This window comes from Talpa occidentalis, unplaced genomic scaffold (genome assembly GCF_014898055.3).
Source record: "Talpa occidentalis isolate TD23 unplaced genomic scaffold, MPIMG_talOcc4v2.1 talOcc4.4, whole genome shotgun sequence".
In the NCBI taxonomy this organism is placed as follows: Eukaryota; Metazoa; Chordata; class Mammalia; order Eulipotyphla; family Talpidae; genus Talpa; species Talpa occidentalis.
This window is the reverse complement of record NW_023604295.1, coordinates 120,956,066-120,963,816: the sequence shown is the minus strand read 5'-3', so window position 1 is coordinate 120,963,816 and position 7,751 is coordinate 120,956,066.

Genomic DNA, 7,751 nt, shown 5'->3' with positions numbered 1-7,751 from the left:
GAGGTTATCTCTTTAAGAAAATATAAGTTGGAATAAAGAAAATTTGTCTGAATAATCACTGAAGAATATGGGAGTGGCCTTTTCTCCAGAATAGGGCCTTAGGTAACACTTACATTTTTTACATTTATGTTTTATTTTCTTTAAAAAGGATTTCTCTGACCTTTGTTTACTTGACTTTTAAAAATTGAGCACTTTTTTAATTGATTGAGTCTTGGTATGTTATAAAAGATTTTTCACATGTCTATGGACCCACAGATATTTTTGACAACAATACTAATGTACTTAGTTGACTGTACTGTTTAAAGCACTTGTGTCACATTGTAGGCTTAGAAGTTTGTGTAACTGATTAAAAGTGCATTTTCTTGTTTATTTCCACCCATTTTTCTGATTTACTGTTTATTGTGTCAATATTCAGTTCTTTTGACTTTGATTGCCCTGCAACTGTTGCAGCATCTGGTGGTTGACTGTCAGCCTCACCAGGCCCTACCTTGCGCTTCCCACCACCTCCGTGCCTCCCACCACGTGAGCTGCTTACATTTTCTCAAATGGCTCATGTTACTTCCCTTCATGGGGTTTGTGCCATGCTCTTCCCTTTGTCTAGAATAGTTTATCAGATCCTGATTTACAACAGAAACCCACACCATTCATTCTAGGAAAACACTTCTAGACTCTTTAGCCTATAAGTTCTAAAATTCTTGTTATCTTTGAAAAGCCTTTTTTTTTTTTTCTTTTTAACTTACCTCAATTGTAATGAAGAATTTTGTGATAACCCTGGTGTGGGTGTCTGTCTCTTCCTTTAGACTGTAAGCTCCTTGAGGGCAGTAATTGTCCTTGTTATGTTGATAGTGGTTGTGTACATAGTGCCTGACATGCGGGGTGCACAAAATAAATATTTTTTGAATGATACATAGAGTAAATTGGAATGACCATTCTGGAGGATAAACTGACAAAATTCGTAAAAATTCCTAAAAGGGATGGTGGAGTGCTTACCTGTTGGCTTAATTCCATTTCTAGGTCATTTATCCCAGGAATCAGATAGATATACACATGCATGTAAATATATTTTAACAAAGTGCCTTTATTGCAAGTTTGTTTATAATAACCTAACATAGGAAGCCACACACATGGATAAGAACAGATTTGTTAAGTTTGTTGTATCCCAGGCATAGGGTGAAGTATTAGGCAGTCACTAAGTGGTGTCGTTAATGAGAGCATGCCGACTTGGCCTGGCATTCATGGCATACTTACGTGGATGATTCAGAATGCTGCCATTTTTAGTAAAACAAATGCAAACATGCCTGAAGGGTACTAAGTAAGTCAGGGTCTCTAGGTGGCGACTTTTTCTTGGTTTATATTTTCTAATTTTCAACAATAGTGTGTCATAAACATTTTTTAATATAAATTATTTTATTTTATATAATTCTTACATCATTTTTCATTTTTGCATAATGTATGCATTTTCATTTTGGTTATATTCCCCATACAATTCCCACCCTCTTATTCTGACCCTAATCTCTCTTCTCCTCCCGCTGCTCCCCACTGTAGTGTGTCTCTGGTCTATAGCTGCTTGTTAATTTTGATTTTTTCTTTCTTACAGTTATTCTTTTTCCTGGTCCCTTATTTAGGTTTTCTAGATTCCTGCTATGAGTGAGACCATCCGGTATTTTTCTTTTTCTTTCTGGCTTATTTCGCTGAGCATGATCCCTTCCAGCGCCACCCATGTTGCTGCAAATTGCATGTGTTTATCTTTTTTGATTGCTGAGTAATATTCTGTTGGGTATATGTACCACATCTTCTTTATCTAGTCATCTATTTTTGGGCATTTGGGTTTCCAAAGCTTAGCTATTGTAAACAGTGCTGCTATTTACATAGGGGTGCAGGTGCTCTTTGGAATTACTGTTTCTGTGTCCTTTGGGTAAATACCTAGGAGTGGAATTCTGGATCATATGGAAGCTCTATCTTTAGTAGGTTGAGGAATCTCCACACAGCTCTCCATAGTGGTTGGACCAGTTTGCACTCCCACCAACAGTGCAGGAGAGTTCCTTTTTCTCCACACCCTCGCCAACATTTGTTGTTGCTAGTTTTTTTAATATGTGCCATTCTCACTGGTGTAAGATGCTATCTCATGGTAGTTTTGATTTGCATTTCCCTGATTACAAGTGATGCTGAACATTTTTTCATATGCCTGTTGGCCATTTGCATTTCCTCTTCAGAGAAGTTTCTTTTTAGCTCTTCTGCCCATTTTTTGACAGGATTATTTTCTTTGTTGTTGTTGAGTCTCATCAGCTCTTTGTAGATTTTTGTGATCAGTCCTTTCTCATTAGTGTTGTGTGCAAAATTTTTCTCCCAGTCGGTGGGGTTTCTCTGTTTTGGTTATTGTCTCTTTTGCTGTGCAGAAGCTCTCTAATTTGCTGCAGTCCCAGCTGTTTATCTTTGCCTTCACTACCACTGCTTTGTGTGATGTGTCTGTAAAGATGTCTTTGATGTGCATGTCATGTAGTGTTTCGCCTATATTTCCTTCTATGTATTTTATGGTTTCAGGTCTTATGTCTAGTTCTTTAATCCATTTTGAGTTGGTTTTTGTACATGGTATGAGGTAGTAGTCAAACTTCATTTGTTTGCATTTAGCGACCCAGTTTTCCCAGCACCTTTTATGTAATAAACATTTATAGTAACCTCACAAAGAACATAATTCAGCATGTTTAGTGCTAGTGGTTGAAGTGTATTGTTCAGAGGGGAGAAAGCAACTGTTTTTCCTGAAGGCAGTGGGAGCTTTTGGAAGAGTTTTATGTTGTGGATTGCTAAGACAGGGTTTACGTTTTAGGAAGATGATGCTAGAAATGGAGGGAATAGATTGGAGGCTGAGCATTGGAGCAGGAAAGGAAGGGGATGGATTGGAGCAGGAGAATGGTTAGTGGGTTGGGACAGTGATGCTTGGTTGGGTGAAAATGTGATTATGGCATTGTGCAGTGGGGGAGAGACCAGAATTAAGCATAAGCCCCAGGTCTAACGTGGTTGGTGGTATCATTTCACCAAAAAGACCACAGGCACAAATGAGCAGATTTGGGAGGAAAATGGTCTCAGTTTCTGGCTCAGTGGAATTGCAGTCCCCAAGGGACTGTTGGTTGGACAGAAACAGGTTTGAAATGGGAGGGAGGTTTGGGGGCATCCATGGGATCATCTGGGGAGTTGGTGAGATTGCCACAGGAGGAGCGAGGGAATGAGGAGAAGAGCTGAGGAGCAGAGTGAGTTCTGGGGTGGACCCACCCCCATTTTAGCATGGGAGCAGGGGGAGGAGGAAAGAGAAGCAGGAGGGGGCTTCAAGGAGAGCTTAAGGGAGTGAATGACCTGAGAGAGGTTGGGTGACTAGCTGGAGGGGTCTGACTGCCTGATTTGCAACTGGGAGTCCTAAGTGCCTTGTTCAAAACATTACAGTAGGTGTAGTGGGGGATGGGCAGTAGCTGGCTTGCGAAAATTTGAAGTATGGATTCAAGGTAGAAATTACAATAAAAAGCTTTGCATGTCCTCACAAGAAACTTAGGCTATAAAAGAAGAGAGAACAGAATCTTCTGTGGCTGTTTCTCTGATTATTGAGTTAGTGCTATATAAAGGTCTCTTTGTTAATGCATTTTTCCACTCTTGGACTGGAACATTCTTAGACTCTGGGTTCTTAATTTTCTTGAAGTGGCACCTTTTGCTTTTTGTTCATGATTTAGCCACTGTAAAAATGCTGTGCTGCAAAGTGCTGCTTCCTATCATGAACTTCTTGGGACCATTATCTTTGAAGCTAAAGTTTGATACATTTTCAAAAACCCTCAGCAAAACAAAAAGTTGAGAAATCGAAGTACTAAGGAAATTTTGGCTTGTTTACAAGAAAGTAAAAGATAACGAGAATACATAACTAAGTTTAGTTTATGCTTCATTACAAACACCTCTGAAACATTTTCCCACTATTGTCTTTGAAATATGAGCTGAAAAGTGAGAATGCTTGCAGGTATTGTGTGTTCTGGAATTGGAAAGGGTGAGTGTTAGGACACATAAATCCCCAACCACTCATGATTCAGTTTTATGGATAAATTGGATTTAGGCAGTAATTTCAGAAAAACATACTCAGGAGAATCATTTTCTGTATGTTCATTTGTTCCACAGAGATTGAATGAGTGCTGGTATAGTCAAGCCTCTGCCAGATCTCTTAGGAGTGCAGATAAGAGGATTTGAAGAAAGCCTCCTGTACTTGATAGGAGAGGGTTATGCCTTCAGAGGTGTGGATGAAGAGAAGAGGAGAGAATGACTTTTGATTGGTGATCAGGGAGGCTTCCTGGAGGAGGTGGCCTTGGAGCTGTTTGCTGAGAACAGCTGTCATTCTCTCTGACTCACCTGTTTCATATGACACCCCCTTTATGGCTCTTTTCTCTGGAAACTTCTCATTTGGTTTTCCTAGGCTGTTGTTTTAGCTCTGCTTCCAGTCAGCCTTTCTTTTCATGGCTCCGTTTCCAGTCAGCATTTCTTTTCGTGTCCTTCTGTTCTTCCTTTTCCCTTCTTCCTCAGAGATATTTATGTCTGTGTCTTCAAATATTTGTCAGATATTGGACAGGGGTATCTAAACCCAGAGCTTGTGCCAAAACTGTCTCTGAACCTCCGTCCTTCATTTCCAACTTGAGGTCTCACTAGTAGCTCATGTTTAACATTCCCCTCAAGACAGCCTGTTCCCTTCTTCCTCCCTTTCTTGCTTCCCTCTTTCCTTCCCTCTCATCTTCCCCGCCTCTCTACTTACCTTCCTTTCTCCTTCCCCAAGGACTATGCAGTGCCTACTCTGCTGGGTGCTAGTTTATCATCCATCTGAGTCCTCAGGCTTGGAGTTTCAATGTTATTTTTATCTCTCCCTTAACCGCTCAGGTCTAATCATTTAATTTCTCTTCATTTCCAATATGTTTTAAAATCTTAGTTCTCTGCATTATTGATGTTCTTAGGTCACTGTGGTGGTCTTTTGACTATAACTACCATCCTCCTCTTCCTCTTTATTATCAGCATCTCTCTTGCTTACCGAGGATCTGTCACATTGAGAATGTTGCCAGGAGACCACGTTCTATAAATTGGAAAAGGAGCAGTGGGCACGATTACATAGACCTGAGGTGATGAGGAGCCCATCATCACCTCCAAGGTGATGAGTCCTAGAGGGTTAGTGCAGAAGACCTCAGCTGGAACTGGTGTTGGGAAGACCTGTGGAGGGGAGCACTCATATTCTACCATTGGTGATGATCACCCCAATAGGCTCAACTGTCGGTTATAGACCCCTAAACGGGAAGTGCAATGCTCTCCTATCCAGCAGGTTATGCAGCCACTAACCCAGCTTCTAGAAACCCACCAGCTGTGCAGTCATCCCAGCTTTTAACTTTCCCCAGTGAACTTTCCTGCTACCTCTTACTCAGGCCTGCCTCGTCCCGTCCTCCTTTCTGTATAAAGCTTCCATCCTGTGTAACCCGCTTGGAGCAGCTCTCTCATGCTCCATTTACGAATCGCTTAATAGAGAAATTAGGACTGTGTTTACTCAGTTACATTCAGTTTTTCACAGCCCAGCAGGTGAGTTAGCGGCACAGTGAGATGGGAGACCCCGAGCCTGGGGAAGATGAGGACTTGGGGGTTTGGAGGAAGGTTGGGCTAGGTTGTTGAGTGCAAATGGGGCCTCCTTGGTAAACAGTGAGGGTGGTATGGAAACAGCTGACAAGTTAACTGGGGACTAGACTGATGGGTTATGCCAGCATGAGCAATCTGGGCTGTGTCCTGTAGATGTGAATTTGTGGGAAGGATGCAGATAGAACTGGGGGCGGCATGTGTGAAAAATGCTGTTAATGGAAGCCTGGAGGTGTACAGGTTGGCTGTGAAGGAAGGGATGACCAATTAGGAGACCTCAAAGGAATCTGAATTCTTACCACCTTTAAGTAATTCATCCATGTGGAGGGCTACCAGGTTACATTCTGAGTCCCCACCTTGATCATGCCACTCTCCTGCTGGTGGCTCCTTGTGTCTGTGATGTTTCTTTGGTTAGTGTGGGGCAGCCCCTGTCATCAGTGCTGGAGCCCCCCTTCTAGCACTGTCTCCACCTCCCCTCAGGAACCAACCATTGGCACTCATCAATTTCCCATTTTCTCCACCTCTTGGAAAATGCTCCGCTAATAAAAATTTCACTTAAACTTCAGTGTGCTCACACTGTCTTTCATCACCCTCTCACCCCGACCCCTGAAACAGCCCCAATACTTACTGCTTGTATTATTCATTTTTGATTCATTGGCAATTGACATAAAATTGTTAACTTGTGCTTATGTTTGTTTTGTTTCTTCAACCATTTGTAGCCTCGTTAGGCTGGCACTGTGCTTGGCACTTTTGTAGGTGCTGCAGCTGTTATATTTGCATCCAGTGCTGCCCCTGCTGTATTCTGAACATAATATTTGCTGACTTTTGCTTTTGTTTCAACCTTTCCAAACAGCCAGATAGATACTGCGAGGTGCTTGGGCCCTGGGGTAGCTCACTGCAGATCCCAGGTTTCCCCAGGGAGGGTGGGCATGAATGGGAAGGTTCAAGAGGAACTTAGTCTCTTTGAGTCTTCTTGTCCCCTTCTCAAGGTGGGTTTTCAGTAACGACAGGGCAGTTGAGAATACCCCGTGACTTCTGCCAGGCAGTGGGGTCCTCACAATGAAGTCCTTTCCCCATAGGGAACAGCCTTGATTCCTGCATATTGAGATAACTGTACCTGAATGCTAGGATGCAGTGTTCACTGAGCTAAAATACTTGGATCCCAGCTATTCAGAAATAAGTTAAAAATGGATGCTTAGGAGCGGTTGAGCGCTGGGTTGCGAAGCTGCCCGCGGCCTCTGCGGCGCCGGTTCGATCCCGGCTGCTCCCGGCCACCGGAGGAGGGTCCCACATGGCGCGCAGACCTCAGCAGTGTACTTCGGTCCTTCTGCCTGCTCTGCTCCCCGCTCTGGCTCTGGTGAATTCTCTCACCCTCCCGTGCTTCTGACTGTACCAGTGCATGTATAAACAAAACAAACAAACAAATAAATAAATAAACATGCCTCTAAAAAAAAAAAAAAAAAAAAAAAAAAAATGGATGCTTATACTTTGATGGTAAGTAGGTCAAAAATCTCTGTAGAAGCACAGTTAGCATTATATGGATCAGAGAAGTAATTGCAAGTACATAGGTTAACAATGACTAAAGGCTGTAAAACCTTGGTCAGAGGTGTAAAAACACTTGTTTGTTTTCAGATAAAGCCAGTCAGTGGTTCTGAGGGTTTTAGAGTTGTTTTCCCGCTACCTCCAGGGTTAACAGGCTGGTGGGCATTAGAGGTATTGATTGAGGGGGATGTGGGATGGCTTTAAGCTTTCTTGAGGAGTACACCATTCTTCAGTTCTGTTAAAGCTTTATTAATTTGTAAGGGGTGTTGTGGAACCTGTAGGTTGGCTGAATCTTCTCTCTGTTGTTGTGCAAAGAAACAAAGCAAAATGAATAACATAACCAGGAGAGCTGAGAGAATGTGCAAAAGAGCAAACAGTTTTAAGCTCTCAGCTACTGTGGAAGCACTTACTTATGTGGAAACAGCTGACCTGCTAATTAGAAAACATCTTGCCTATTCATTAAACTAATTATCATAAGGAATTCTGCTAGGCATCACTTAGTCCAGTTCTAATTATTGTGTGCCCTTGAAAGCAATAAACTGCACTTTTAGAATAAAATTTTACAATGTAGATACATA